The following is a 15,829-nucleotide window of genomic DNA, read 5'->3' on the forward strand; positions in this document are numbered from 1 at the left end:
GGTGAATAGGAGAGCGGGAAGCAGGCTGCAGAGGTCCTGGAGACCGCAGGCGATCAGGAGAGCGGGAAGCAGGCTGCAGAGTTCCTGGAGACTGCAGGTTAATAGGAGAGCGGGAAGCGGGCTGCAGAGGTCCTGGAGACCGCAGGCGAATAGGAGAGCGGGAAGCAGGCTGCAGAGGTCCTGGAGACCACAGGCGAATAGGAGAGCAGGAAGCAGGCTGCAGAGGTCCTGGAGACTGCAGGTGAATAGGAGAGCAGGAAGCGGGCTGCAGAGGTCCTGGAGACCGCAGGCGAATAGGAGAGCGGGAAGCAGGCTGCAGAGGTCCTGTAGACTGAAGGCGAATAGGAGAGCAGGAAGCAGGCTGCAGAGGTCCTGGAGACTGCAGGCGAATAGGAGAGCAGAAAGCAGGCTGCAGAGGTCCTGGAGACTGCAGGTGAATAGGAGAGCGGGAAGCAGGCTGCAGAGTTCCTGGAGACTGCAGGCGAATAGGAGAGCAGGAAGCAGGCTGCAGAGGTCCTGGAGACTGCAGGTGAATAGGAGAGCGGGAAGCAGGCTGCAGAGGTCCTGGAGACTGCAGGTGAATAGGAGAGCGGGAAGCAGGCTGCAGAGGTCCTGGAGACTGCAGGTGAATAGGAGAGCGGGAAGCGGGCTGTAGAGGTCCTGGAGACCGCAGGCGAATAGGAGAGCGGGAAGCAGGTAGCACAGGTCCTGGAGACCACAGGCGAACAGGAGACCTGGAAGAAGTAGCAGAGATCCTGGAGACCACAGGCGGAAAGGGGACAGGAAGGCAGGTAGCAGATCTCCTGGAGAGCGCAAGCGGACAACAGACCAGAAATAGGTAGCAGGGGTTCCGGAGACCGCAGGCGGACCGGAGACTGGGAAAATTTGGCAGAGGTCTTGGAGACCGCAGACAGGTAGCAGAAATCCTGGAAACTGCAGGTGGAAAGAGGGCAGGTAGACTGCAGGTAGACAGGAGACCGGGACCAGGTAGCAGATCTCCGGGAGACCGCAGGTGGATAGTAGACCGGGAGCAGGTAGCAGAGGTCCTAGAGACCGTAGATGGATAAGAGACCGGGAACAGGCAGCAGAGGTCCTGGAGACCACAGGCGGATAGAATATCGAGAACAGGCATCAGAGTTCGTGGAGCCCGCAGGTGGAAAGGGGACAGGAAGGCAGGTAGCAGACTTCCTGGAGACCACAAGCGGACAGGAGACTGGGAACTGGTAGCAGAGATCCTGGAGACCGCAGGCGGAAAGGGGACAGGAAGGCACGTAGCAGATTTCCTGGAGACCGCAGGCGCATAGAAGAGCAGGAAAGTAGCAGAGGTCCTGGAAGACCACAGGTACACAGGACTCCATAAGCACTTAGAAGCACAGTTGTGTGTCTTGGTAGGCCTTATATAGGCCCAGTTAGATGATCACTTGGTATCAGGCCGGGCCATCTGCAGAGCTTGACGTATAGCACAAGAGAGTTCAGCAGACCAGGGAGAGGGAGCAAAGGTAAAATTTAAATCTTTACCTTTTAACCAAGTGGGTGTATACCACAAAACCATTGTACGTGTTTTGATTGGCCAGTGTCAGAGGAAAAAAGGCAACTGGCCACAGAGATGTTCTGTAGTATATGATCAGTTGGTGGAAGGGAAAATTTGCACCTTTATTACTGGGGTGTGGGCTATAACTTTTGAACCGAGGGGCACAGAATAAAAAGAAATCTGTTCCAGGATCAGGGGAGGAATTGCTCAGTTTTGAGTAAAAAATCCAGTGAAAGGTCATCTGTAATCAATTAAAGGGAAGGTGCCATCCAAAAAATTTTTTTTTCAGCAATTGAAAAAATGTGAAGAATTAGAGTTTGGCATTTCCACTTGTTAACACTAGAGGGAGCAGCTACTGAAATTTGGCACAAAAACCTAGTGTACAACTAGCTCACATTACTGCCCTGCAGTAATTATGGGCGGAATCTGCTGACATGGGTGTGATGTCACTCCTCTCCTCCCCTTCTGGGTGTTTGCTAAGGGAAAAGAGAGGATGACATCTAGGAACACAGTGAGCAGCCATTGTGATGGGGCCTGCAAAGTTACTGACTGTCTTTGCATGCAAAGTCTGGATCAGAACAGGCCATCAATCAGCAGAAATGTTTCCTGGATTTCTGTGGAGCAGACAAGCAGACGGTCCATCCATGTGTATAAAACACAGCGCTCTATGTACAATCCCTGGCACCGAACAGGGTGCCCCCCCATAGACCAGCACACTGCTCTCCTGAAATACTCTGTGCTGCTGTCACCCTGCTCCTTCCACCATATATCAGGCCCCTGTCGCCTCGCTTTTACACATCACCAGGACAGGATCTGAGGAGAGGAATGGGGTCTTCAGTCACCGAGGATGGCAGGCAGCAAGGATTCTGGGAGCAGGGTGACAGCAGCACAGAGTATTTCAGGAGAGCAGTGTGCTGGTCTATGGGGGGCACAGAGGGAGATATATGGGGGAGGAGCAGGGTGACAGCACCACAGAAATCCAGGAAACATTTCTGCTGATTGATGGCCTGTTCTGATCCAGACTTTGCATGCAAAGACCCGATTCCCCTCCTCAGATCCTGTCCTGGTGATGTGTGAAAGCGAGGCGACAGGCGCAGTCCAGGGTGACGCTGGGAAGCAGGCTGGGGGAAATGTAGCCATATAGTAACGATAATGTGAGACCCCTCTTTTCAGCTGCCTTGCCAGCCCTCCCCTGACTGCACCTAACTATTACCCCTGACCCGTGTGCAGGTGCTCAGCCAGAACCACCCCAAAGTGGGTCCCCTTTTAGCAGATAATACTGCCATAGGGTTCTCACATAATACCGCCATATACTTCACACATAATGCCGCCATATAGATCATACACAATACCACCATGTAGATCACACATAAAACCAGCAGGGTGACAGCAGCACAGAGTATTTCAGGAGAGCAATAACACACGGGATAGGATTAGATACACGGCTCAGCAGTCCGTATCACACGGAATAGGATTAGATACACAGCTCAGCAGTCAGTATCACACAGGAGAGGATTAGATACATGGCTCCGCAGTCAGTATCACACAGAATAGGATTAGATACACGGATCAGCAGACTGTATCAAACAGGATAGGATTAGATACACGGATCAGCAGACTGTATCACAGAGGATAGGATTAGATACACGGATCAGCAGACTGTATCAAACAGGATAGAATTAGATACACGGATCAGCAGACTGTATCACAGAGGATAGGATTAGATACCCGGCTCAGCAGGCAGTATCACACAGGATAGGATTAGATACACAGCTCAGCAGTCAGTATCACACAGGTGAGGATTAGATACACCGCTCAGCAGACAGTATCACACAGGATTGGATTAGATACACGGCTCAGCAGTCAGTATCACACAGGAGAGGATTAGATACAGGGCTTAGCAGTCAGTATCACACAGGATAGGATTAGATGTCCAGCAGATGGCCAAGTGTTTTGAAAGAGCAGGGAGCAGCTCCTCCTATGTTTTGCAAGAGCAGGGGCAGCAGCTGGTCGGGTGTTTTGGAAAGAGCAGCTCGGTCTCCAGGAGCCCGTCCTGTATCCTCTCCTGCAGCTGGTATGTGCAGTGAACATCCACAGTATATCGTCCGACATAACAGGGCTTGCAATAGAGTGTAAATGGAGCTAAAAGGAAAGCACTGGGCTCTAATAAAATGGCGCCTGGCCACACCTACAGCTGGGAATTGAGCTGCCCACAGAGGTGTGCCCAATTCACAGCTGATGCTGCTGCAATGATACAGATAGGGGGTCGGAGCCGACTCTTGTGTCTTATGCCCAGGGACTGCCGTAAATGAGCATGGAAAGTGTCGAAAGTGTTGTTCAGCAGCCAGAAAGGTAAGATGGCAGCCCCCAGTGGCTGCATTAATACGGTAAAAAAGAAAAAAAACATACAAACCACTGAGTCAAGCTTAGGGGGCAATATATTTTTATACTATTTTATTTTTTACATTAAATTATGAAAAAACACGGAACCTTCCGTTTAAATCACCATTTTGTCGTCATTCTGGTTGTCATGGTTATGTCTGAGTTCTAGTTACCACCAATTTGATAGATACATGTCACTGGACATACTCATGGCAACCAGAAAAAAACAAAAGCTAATAATCACAGCTCATCTTGATTTGTAAAAAAAAAAACACTCAAGGCAACACTGTTCTTTGGCTGATAACAGAGAGCAGTAGCTCATAGTGTACTGTAGCCTTGTTATGTCTCATCAGTGTTCACTTTCCGGCCTTGCTGTACAGTTTTCCTCGTGCTTTTTGATTCACTGGTCGGTAATGAGTGTGCACTTGTATTCACCAACCAGGCGGCGTGAGCATACACTTCCAGTGCCGGCTCATCCGGAGCAGGTAAGTCCTTCTTCACAGCGGGTGGCCGTCGTCGTGCAACCGTCTGCGTAGGGCAGCACGTTTGGATCAGCGCCGGCCCGTCTTCGAAATGTTTACCCACCGTAGAAGGATCTATGCAATGCATCGTGGCTGGTCCGTCTAATCCTTTTAGTTAACTTCTCAGTGACCCCCATTGCTCGTTGCACAGATTCAGCAGTGCTCGGTGTCTCGCCTGATGAAGTGTTGATGTTGATAGGAGCGGAGAGAGGCGGCCTTGTTCTACATGTCTGAGTCTGCACTCTGCTGCCATGATAAGAGCTGAGAGACAGAATGGAGATTCCTTCCAGGCCCACTGGGTATACGCTGCTCATCCCGCCTGAGCCCGATCACTTTGATGGCCATGGCCTGGTCTGTTGTCTGCTCACGTTTTATTCCCAGGGATCAAGTACAGGGTTTTCTTTATCTTGCTAATTTTTCTAGACACCTTGATACGTTTCCTGGCTAGCGAACTTCCCATGGCTGCACATGGCCGGGGACGAGGCAGGAAACAGTAGGAAAACGCATGAAAAATTGTACAGAACTTCATTTCAACCACAGTGCTCATCCATACTGCTGATAATCATAAATACGGATAATAATTCTTGTAGCCCTAAAACCCAAGTTGCATGGACACCAAACATATTTACTCTATGTATCCCACTATATACCATATGCCAGCATGAGGCAACCATAGGATCTAATTTTAAAGAAAAATAATGCACCCCCGTTCTTCATGAGTTTATATATTACCCCCTCAGGGTTATAATGCCCCTTTTTCCTCTTCCTTAGCTCATATAATGCCCTCTCCTCTTCCTGAGCTAATGTAATGCCCCCTCCTCTTCCTGAGCTAATGTAATGCCCCCTCCTCTTCCTGAGCTCATGTAATGCCCCCTCCTCCTCCTCCTCCTGAGCTCATGTAATGCCCCCTCCTCTTCCTGAGCTCATGTAATGCCCCCTCCTCTTCCTGAGCTCATGTCATGCCCTCTCCTCTTCCTGAGCTCATGTAATGCCCCCTCCTCCTCCTCCTGAGCTCATGTAATGCCCCCTCCTCCTCCTCCTGAGCTCATGTAATGCCCCTCCTCTTCCTGAGCTCATGTCATGCCCCCTCCTCTTCCTGAGCTCATGTCATGCCCCCTCCTCTTCCTGAGCTCATGTCATGCCCCCTCCTCTTCCTGAGCTCATGTCATGCCCCCTCCTCTTCCTGAGCTCATGTAATGCCCCCTCCTCTTCCTCCTGAGCTCATGTGATACTTCCTCCTCTTCCTGAGCTCATGTAATGCCCCCTCCTCTTCCTGAGCTCATGTAATGCCCCCTCCTCCTCCTGAGCTCATGTGATACACCCTCCTCCTGAGCTCATGTGATACTTCCTCCTCTTCCTGAGCAAATGTAATGCCCCCTCCTCTTCCTGAGCTCATGTAATGCCCCCTCCTCTTCCTGAGCTCATGTGATACCCTCTCCTCCTCCTGAAATCATGTGATACCCCCTCCTCCTCCTGAGTTCATGTGATACACCCTCCTCCTGAGCTCACGTGATACCTCCTCCTCCTCTTCCTGAGCTCATGTGATACCTCCTCCTCCTCTTCCTGAAATCATGTGATACCCCCTCCTCCTCCTGAGCTCATGTGATACACCCTCCTCCTCTTCCTGAGCTCATGTGATACCCCCTCCTCCTCTTCCTGAGCTCATGTGATACCCTCTCCTCCTCTTCCTGAGCTCATGTGATACCCCCTCCTCCTCTTCCTGAGCTCATGTGATACCCTCTCCTCCTCCTGAAATCATGTGATACACCCTCTTCCTGAGCTCATGTGATACCCCCTCCTCCTCTTCCTGAGCTCATGTGATACACCCTCTTCCTGACCTCATGTGATACCCCCTCCTCCTCTTCCTGAGCTCATGTGATACCCCCTCCTCCTCTTCCTGATCTCATGTGATACCCCCTCCGCCTCCTGAGCTCATTTAATTCTCCCTCCTCCTAAGTTCATATAATGCCCCTTCCAACTCCTGAGCTCATGTAATGGCTTCTCCTGTTCCTGAGCTTATGTAATGCTCCTTCCCCTCCTCCTCTTGAGCCTATGTAATGCCCCCTCCTCCTCTTGAGCCTATGTAATGCCCCCTCTTCCTCTTGAACTCATGTAATGCCCACTCCTTCTCTTCAGTTCATATAATGCCCACTCCACCTCCTGAGTCCATATAATGCCTCGCCTTCCTCATGAACTCCTATAATGATGCCTCCTTCTCATGAGCCCATATAATGCCCCTCCTCCTAAGCTCATATAATCCTGCTCCTTCCTAATGAACTCAAATCATGCCCCTCCTCCTCAGCCCATATAAAGCCCCCTCCTCCGCTTGAGCAGATATAATGCTATCTCCTCCACCTGAACCCCAACTCTACCTTGCCCCATGTAATGCCATCGACTGAGCCCATATAATGCCCCTTCCTCTGCTTGAGCCCATATAATGCCCCTTCTCCCTCCTCAGCCCATATGCCACCTCTCTGCCTGAGCCCATATAAAGTTCCCTCCTCTTCCTAAACCCGTTTTCTCTTTCCTGAGCCCATATAATGCCCCCTCTTCTTTCTTCTGAGCCAAATAATGCCCGCTCTTCTCTCCTGAGTCCATATAATGCCCCTCTTCTCTCATGAGGCCATGTAATGCCCCCTCTCATAATAATAATCTTTATTTTTATATAGCGCTAACATATTCCGCAGTGCTTCACAGTTTTGCACACATTATCATCACTGGGGCTCACAATCTAAATTCCCTAACTGTATGTCTTTTGGAATGTGGGAGGAAACCGGAGTACCCAGAGGAAACCCACTCAAACACAGGGAGAACATTCAAACTCCTTGCAGATGTTGTCCTTGGTGGGATTCGAACCCAGGACTCCAGCGCTGCAAGGCTGCAGTGCTAACCACTGAGCCACCGTGCTGCTCTTATCTCTCCTGAGCCCACGTAATGCCCCCTCTTCTCCCTCCTGAGCCCATGTAATGCTCCCTTTTCTCTCTCCTAAGCCCATATAATGCTCCCTCTTATCTCTCCTGAGCCCATATAATGCCCCCCTCTTCTCCCTCCTGAGCCCATATAATGCCCCCTCTTATCTCTCCTGAGCCCATGTAACGCCCCCTCTTCTCTCTTCCAAGTCCATATATTGCCCATTCTTCTCCCCCTAGAAATCATATAATGCCCCCTCTTCTTTCTCCTGAGTCCATATAATGCCCCCTCTTCTCCCTCCTGAGCCCATGTAACGCCCCCTCTTCTCTCTCCTGAGCCCATATAACGCCCCCTCTTCTCTCTCCTGAGCCCATGTAATGCTCCCTCTTCTCTCTTCCAAGCCCATGTATTGCCCATTCTTCTCCCCCTAGAAATCATATAATGCCCCCTCTTCTTTCTCCTGAGTCCATATAATGCCCCGTCTTCTCTCTCCTGAGCCCATGTAATGCCCCCTCTTATCTCTCCTGAGCCCATGTAACGCCCCCTCTTCTCTCTTCCAAGCCCATGTATTGCCCATTCTTCTCCCCCTAGAAATCATATAATGCCCCCTCTTCTTTCTCCTGAGTCCATATAATGCCCCGTCTTCTCTCTCCTGAGCCCATGTAATGCCCCCTCTTCTCTCTTCCAAGCCTATGTATTGCCCATTCTTCTCCCCCTAGAAATCATATAATGCCCCCTCTTCTCTCTCCTGAGCCCGTATAACGCCCCCTCTTCTCTCCTGAGCCCATGTAAAGCCCCCTCTTCTCTCTCCTGAGCCCGTATAACGCCCCCTCTTCTCCTCTCCTGAGCCCATGTAACGCCCCCTCTTCTCTCTCCTGAGCCCTTATAACGCCCCCTCTTCTCTCTCCTGAGCCCGTATAACGCCCCCTCTTCTCTCTTCCAAGTCCATGTATTGCCCATTCTTCTCCCCCTAGAAATCATATAATGCCCCCTCTTCTTTCTCCTGAGTCCATATAATGCCCCCTCTTCTCCCTCCTGAGCCCATGCAACGCACCCTCTTCTCTCTCCTGAGCCCTTAGAACGCCCCCTCTTCTCTCTCCTGAGCCCTTATAACGCCCCCTCTTCTCTCTCCTGAGCCCATATAACGCCCCCTCTTCTCTCTCCTGAGCCCTTATAACGCCCCCTCTTCTCTCTCCTGAGCCCATATAATGCCCCCTCTTCTCTCTTCCAAGCCCATGTATTGCCCATTCTTCTCCCCCTAGAAATCATATAATGCCCCCTCTTCTTTCTCCTGAGTCCATATAATGCCCCCTCTTCTCTCTCCTGAGCCCTTATAACGCCCCCCTCTTCTCTCCTGAGCCCATGTAACGCCCCCTCTTCTCTCTCCTGAGCCCTTATAACGCCCCCTCTTCTCTCTCCTGAGCCCTTATAACGCCCCCTCTTCTCTCTCCTGAGCCCTTATAACGCCCCCTCTTCTCTCTCCTGAGCCCATGTAACGCCCCCTCTTCTCTCTTCCAAGTCCATATATTGCCCATTCTTCTCCCCCTAGAAATCATATAATGCCCCCTCTTCTTTCTCCTGAGTCCATATAATGCCCCCTCTTCTCCCTCCTGAGCCCATGTAACGCCCCCTCTTCTCTCTCCTGAGCCCATATAACGCCCCCTCTTCTCTCTCCTGAGCCCATGTAATGCTCCCTCTTCTCTCTTCCAAGCCCATGTATTGCCCATTCTTCTCCCCCTAGAAATCATATAATGCCCCCTCTTCTTTCTCCTGAGTCCATATAATGCCCCGTCTTCTCTCTCCTGAGCCCATGTAATGCCCCCTCTTATCTCTCCTGAGCCCATGTAACACCCCCTCTTCTCTCTTCCAAGCCCATGTATTGCCCATTCTTCTCCCCCTAGAAATCATATAATGCCCCCTCTTCTTTCTCCTGAGTCCATATAATGCCCCGTCTTCTCTCTCCTGAGCCCATGTAACGCCCCCTCTTCTCTCTTCCAAGCCTATGTATTGCCCATTCTTCTCCCCCTAGAAATCATATAATGCCCCCTCTTCTCTCTCCTGAGCCCGTATAACGCCCCCTCTTCTCTCCTGAGCCCATGTAAAGCCCCCTCTTCTCTCTCCTGAGCCCGTATAACGCCCCCTCTTCTCCTCTCCTGAGCCCATGTAACGCCCCCTCTTCTCTCTCCTGAGCCCTTATAACGCCCCCTCTTCTCTCTCCTGAGCCCGTATAACGCCCCCTCTTCTCTCTTCCAAGTCCATGTATTGCCCATTCTTCTCCCCCTAGAAATCATATAATGCCCCCTCTTCTTTCTCCTGAGTCCATATAATGCCCCCTCTTCTCCCTCCTGAGCCCATGTAACGCACCCTCTTCTCTCTCCTGAGCCCTTATAACGCCCCCTCTTCTCTCTCCTGAGCCCTTATAACGCCCCCTCTTCTCTCTCCTGAGCCCATATAACGCCCCCTCTTCTCTCTCCTGAGCCCTTATAACGCCCCCTCTTCTCTCTCCTGAGCCCATATAATGCCCCCTCTTCTCTCTTCCAAGCCCATGTATTGCCCATTCTTCTCCCCCTAGAAATCATATAATGCCCCCTCTTCTTTCTCCTGAGTCCATATAATGCCCCCTCTTCTCTCTCCTGAGCCCTTATAACGCCCCCCTCTTCTCTCCTGAGCCCATGTAACGCACCCTCTTCTCTCTCCTGAGCCCTTATAACGCCCCCTCTTCTCTCTCCTGAGCCCCTTATAACGCCCCCTCTTCTCTCTCCTGAGCCCATATAACGCCCCCCTCTTCTCTCTTCCAAGCCCATGTATTGCCCATTCTTCTCCCCCTAGAAATCATATAATGCCCCCTCTTCTTTCTCCTGAGTCCATATAATGCCCCCTCTTCTCTCTCCTGAGCCCTTATAACGCCCCCCTCTTCTCTCCTGAGCCCATGTAACGCCCCCTCTTCTCTCTCCTGAGCCCTTATAACGCCCCCTCTTCTCTCTCCTGAGCCCTTATAACGCCCCCTCTTCTCTCTCCTGAGCCCATGTAACGCACCCTCTTCTCTCTCCTGAGCCCTTATAACGCCCCCCTCTTCTCTCCTGAGCCCATGTAACGCACCCTCTTCTCTCTCCTGAGCCCTTATAACGCCCCCTCTTCTCTCTCCTGAGCCCTTATAACGCCCCCTCTTCTCTCTGCTGAGCCCATATAACGCCCCCCCCTCTCTTCCAAGCCCATGTATTGCCCATTCTTCTCCCCCTAGAAATCATATAATGCCCCCTCTTCTTTCTCCTGAGTCCATATAATGCCCCCTCTTCTCTCGCCTGAGCCCTTATAACGCCCCCCTCTTCTCTCCTGAGCCCATGTAACGCCCCCTCTTCTCTCTCCTGAGCCCTTATAACGCCCCCTCTTCTCTCTCATGAGCCCTTATAACGCCCCCTCTTCTCTCTCCTGAGCCCATGTAACGCACCCTCTTCTCTCTCCTGAGCCCTTATAACGCCCCCTCTTCTCTCCTGAGCCCATGTAACGCCCCCTCTTCTCTCTCCTGAGCCCTTATAACGCCCCCTCTTCTCTCTCCTGAGCCCATATAACGCCCCCTCTTCTCTCTTCCAAGCCCATGTATTGCCCATTCTTCTCCCCCTAGAAATCATATAATGCCCCCTGTTCTTTCTCCTGAGTCCATATAATGCCCCCTGTTCTTTCTCCTGAGTCCATATAATGCCCCCTCTTCTTTCTCCTGAGTCCATATAATGCCCCCTCTTCTCTCTCCTGAGCCCTTATAACGCCCCCTCTTCTCTCTCCTGAGCCCATGTAACGCCCCCTCTTCTCTCTCCTGAGCCCTTATAACGCCCCCCTCTTCTCTCCTGAGCCCATGTAACGCCCCCTCTTCTCTCTTCTGAGCCCATGTAATGCCCCCATTCTTCTCCCCCTAGAAATCATATAATGCCCCCAATCCTCATTTACATATGACCTTAGAACTGTAATTAACGGGCCCAGGAGTCTGAAGTGCGCCGTTTCCCTGGTGCTTTCTCTGGCTGTCACATCAGGTTGCATGTCGCTGTGTCACATAACATGGGCCGTGTGTGTCACATCCACTTGTGTTCTGCGTTGCTGACACATCACAGTCCATCTAATCCTTCAAGATCAAAATACACAGCGGATCAGTGGCGGACAGAGACGTAATACGACAGGAGCCTGTGCACGCGCTCTCTCACAGTCCCATATGAAGTAGGACCGTCCACGTGCCCCTGAGGGATCCCTGCTGCGTTTTCAGCTGTCGTTGTGACAAGTTTTTTTGGGGGGGAGGACGCTGCCATAAAACATTACGTGAAGGCACCGGACGGACTTGGGTGGGAACTTGTTGGATAGTTGTGACGATGTGACACCACGCCGTGGGTGAAGTCTTTGGTTTAGGTTTATTTGCGGTACTGGATATTTTCGGAAGTACGGTTCAGGGGGGGGGGGGGGGGGAAGTCCTCTTTGTGGGACCTTAATATCCCCATCCCCCAGCCCACGCTGGCATCCGTCTGCTCCGAGCCGCTTGTCTGAGAGCCGGCCTATCACATTGGCCCTAATCAGAAGGCATTGCCGCTGTCAGATGAAATGATCGGCGAGCTTTGAAATAAATGTGGGTCTGAAGGAAGGCGGCTGGAGATGTAGAATACATAACAATGCAGAGCGGCGCAGCGACGAGCCGCTGATCTGTGCTGCACAGAGACTATTAGTCACCGGGAACAAGTTGGGCCGTCTCCTGTCATATATTCACTGAGAGGTTAGTAAGAATCATGTCGGCGGTGCGGGCGCACAGTGTAAGGCAGGGCGTACAGCACGTATGTGGTCTAAGTGTGTGCACGGGGAAACTCATCCATGGGGCATCAGTAGGTCTATGGAAGCTAAAAGAAGATATCTGATAAGTCCCTCCGCAACAAGATTTCAACTATAGCAGAAGTCCCATGAAATACCCTCTGGTTGTACAAGGAATATGTATAATTCCTTTTATCCAGCATCTGATAGTCCAATAAACCGCCACATAATGTAGTAAAATGTAGCGTAGCAATACGAATGTGATACTGCAATAGTTTATTATGAGTGTCCTCTGCCTGTTCAAATTTTACGTATGTGTCAAAATAAAGACATTTTACTAAAGGGTTTATTCCCATCTTCATAGATGGATATTGACGGATAGTGCTTGTAAAAACAAGCACTTTTGCAATTTACTGCTTTTTATAATTTGCAGCCGTTCTCGAGACATTAGCACTTTTTCTTTTCAGCTCGTTGCCTGGGAGACCGACCACCACTGAGTTCTAATTTTGAAGCACAGCGCTGAAGCTGGTCAATATTAGGAGATAACGGCCATCCTGGCGCAGCTTTAAAACTGTGCTTACAAGCTCAATAGGAAAGAGCTTGCCCGTGTCCTGCTGTACAGCTGCAGTGGTCGGTTTCCAAGGCAATGAACTGAAAAATGTTCATATCTTAAGAACAGATGGACATTTTACCATACATTAAATTTCAACGTTTCTTGTATTTATAAGCACTATCCAACGATACCCATTTACGTTAATGGGAATCACTCTTTATGGGACCGGCAAGTCTCAAGAACATGGTCTCGGCTTGTACCGCCAGGAATGGAGAGGTGGCCGCACGTGCGCCACATTCGCTACTCATTTTTACAGGGATCTGCTTTAGGGAAAGTTGAATAAATAGTGCATAAAAAGTTTATTAACTTTTGCTCGTACTTTCTTTTTCAGATCCCTGCGGCGCAGATAACGTTGCTCGTGCACAAGCGGCGTGTGTCACGCATCCGTCCTATCGGCGTGTGTCACGCATCCGTCCTATCGGCGTGTGTCACGCATCCGTCCTATCGGCGTGTGTCACGCATCCGTCCTATCGGCGTGTGTCACGCATCCGTCCTATCGGCGTGTGTCACGCATCCGTCCTATCTGTTGTATCGGTGGGTATCACGCATCCGTCCTATCTGTTGTATAGGCGGGTATCATGCATCCGTCCTATCTATTGTATCGGCGGATATCACGCACCAGTCCTATCTATTGTATCGGCGGGTATCTCGCATCCGTCCTATCTATTGTATCGGCGGGTATCACGCACCAGTCCTATCTATTGTATCGGCGGATATCATGCATCAGTCCCATCTATTGTATCGGCGGGTATCACGCACCAGTCCTATCTATTGTATCGGCGGGTATCACGCACCAGTCCTATCTATTGTATCGGCGGGTATCACGCATCCGTCCTATCTATTGTATCGGAGGGTATCACGCACCAGTCCTATCTATTGTATCGGCGGGTATCACCCATCCGTCCTATCTATTGTATCGGCGGATATCCTGCACCAGTCCTACCTATTGTATCCCCAAAAAAACAAATAAAATGTAGCAAAATCTTTCCATATGATTAATTTTCATAGAAGCCCCCCCATATACTGCCAGCTGGGCACCTATATGGCAGATTAGTGCCGCATCCGCATGTGATTTGCAGGGTTTGTCACTTTTTGAGCATATTTATCAGTGAGGTGCAGTCACATACTGTCGCCATTTGTCACGGTATAAATATACATTGTTCCCTATGTGGCATTTGTCCTACTTAGAGCATTATCAGGGACATCAATCATAGGTAATGCCTGTGCAGCTGGAGGCAGATGAGGTGTGGCGGTGCACGGGCAGCTGCTAACACACGCTGTAATCCGACGAGACGATCACAATATTTCACAGTGACGTCCATTTGTAAGAATATGTATGTAGGGTATCCGTGTGTACAGATCTGTCGAATGTTGGCGGCGGCTGTAAACTACACGAAAAAGCTGCAAACCTGGAACGAGGGCACAATTGCAACGATCTGAGAGTGTATAGACGTTTGGAAATATCCTTTAATCCAGCATAAGTGGAAGAAAATTGGATAATCCGGAAAATATCTGCATACATTTATTTTCATCTACTTGGGATTTCTGTGTTTTCCGCACATCTACCATCATCATCATCATCGCCTGCCATTGTCTTCTGTTCTATGGGGATGCAACTTCTCTTCTTCCTCCTGTCCCCGATAAGGTAGCGTTCACATTTCTCTCCTTTCATTCTTAGCTGTTTGTTCCTTTTGTTGTACTCTTAACATCCAGAGAGACCTGAGAACATCTTGGTCAGTACTGACAAAAAAAAAACAAAACACCAGAAAGGAGCATAATGGCTCTGATTTCCTGTTCTGCGGGGCCATATATCACTGCCGTCCCATCTGTGCCATTTGTCTGTGACAGAATGACAGGTGTCATTTATCACTCGAGCTGGAGGAAACTGTGGGAAGGATGGAAATTTTTTTGGAAGCAGTCAGTGTCTGCAGGCTTCCAGATCATTAAAAAAGGGGGGGAGGGGGTTCAGACAGAATCTGTGTGCAGCGGGATAACACTTACTGTCAACAGTGGAACATAATCGAGCAAAACTATATTTTACCTCCGAGGATTTGTAAGCAGCATCAACTCATGGAGCAGGGATAGACTCTGAACTATTGTTCCATCCATCGCTTTTTTAGATTACAAGTTTCAGCAGACACATAAGTTGCAAGAGGCTCATTGGTGGTAAAGGATGGATGGCCCCAAAAAATGCTTAAACTATATTAATAAAACCTCAACATAACATGGTGGACTTCGAATAGAGAAAGAGAATAGTGACACAGATTAAAATTTACAACAGTGCCAGGTGCAGAAGTCCAACTTTTACTAGAAGTCTGAGGGAACGTAATGGGGGTCACAAACACCCCTATATGCCAAAGCTTTGAGTATAGGAGATGAAACAGAAGGCAGTTAGCAAATGTACTAAGTTCAAATAGTGAAACTGAATGCCCCTCAGTTTAAGGGTTTAAGTAGCCTGTGAGCACTCTTATAAAATCCCAGAAAATACACCCATGTATACTCGGTCAGCACAGAAAAAGCTAGATTTCCCACAGAGGAACAAGTGAAGACTGACTGAAGTCAAAGCAAAACAAACTGGAAGCCAAAGAGGGATATGACTCTTTAGATGATGGGATGGGGGGGGTCTTTGCTCCCCTTTTCTTGTGAGATGATCATAAAATGCTATATATAATGTGGAAATACTTATTTATTGTATCCTTTTATATTCGTATAACCCCACCCCGTTTTTATACACCTTTTGTGGCCCCCACACTGCACATCTTTCTAGCAGCAGAGTCGGGGAGGAGCCGGATGAACCAATTTGGATGAAATCCTGAGTCTCATCATAAATCAGAGGAAAGAGTCAGACGTGAAGTTTGATGTTACCACTGGGCCCCCAAAGGAAGAAACAAAACAATGTTCATTCTGCATCCAGACCCTTCGGAAATATTTACTCCTCGTGCTTTGTGCTTCATTTTAATTGTTTGCAAATCTGTTTCCTCTGATGATGCTTGTCAGCAGCGTGCACCCAGAGGCGACAGGCAGTCAGGGCCAACAGCGCTGCATCCACCAGGAGCTTGTTCTTACTCCTTATTTTTCTCTCTGGAGTGG

General features: G+C 49.8%; 1 protein-coding gene across 2 annotated transcripts in view; it reads left to right on the top strand.

Moving 5' to 3' along the window:
- TSHZ2 (teashirt zinc finger homeobox 2) overlaps positions 1 to 15,829 on the top strand; it is a 195,296-nt gene that overhangs the window by 131,570 nt on the left and 47,897 nt on the right. The window contains exon 1 of one of the 2 annotated variants that reach the window (XM_073580621.1): positions 13,813 to 14,384. The exons of the other annotated variant lie outside the window; for it this stretch is intronic. The gene's annotated coding sequence lies outside the window, so the exon portion shown is untranslated. Of the gene's footprint in view, positions 1 to 13,812; positions 14,385 to 15,829 lie in introns of those variants that run through there. 2 annotated transcript variants of the gene reach the window in all.

Source organism: Dendrobates tinctorius, unplaced genomic scaffold (genome assembly GCF_039654945.1).
Source record: "Dendrobates tinctorius isolate UK_male_01 unplaced genomic scaffold, ASM3965494v1 ptg000065l, whole genome shotgun sequence".
Taxonomy (NCBI): Eukaryota; Metazoa; Chordata; class Amphibia; order Anura; family Dendrobatidae; genus Dendrobates; species Dendrobates tinctorius.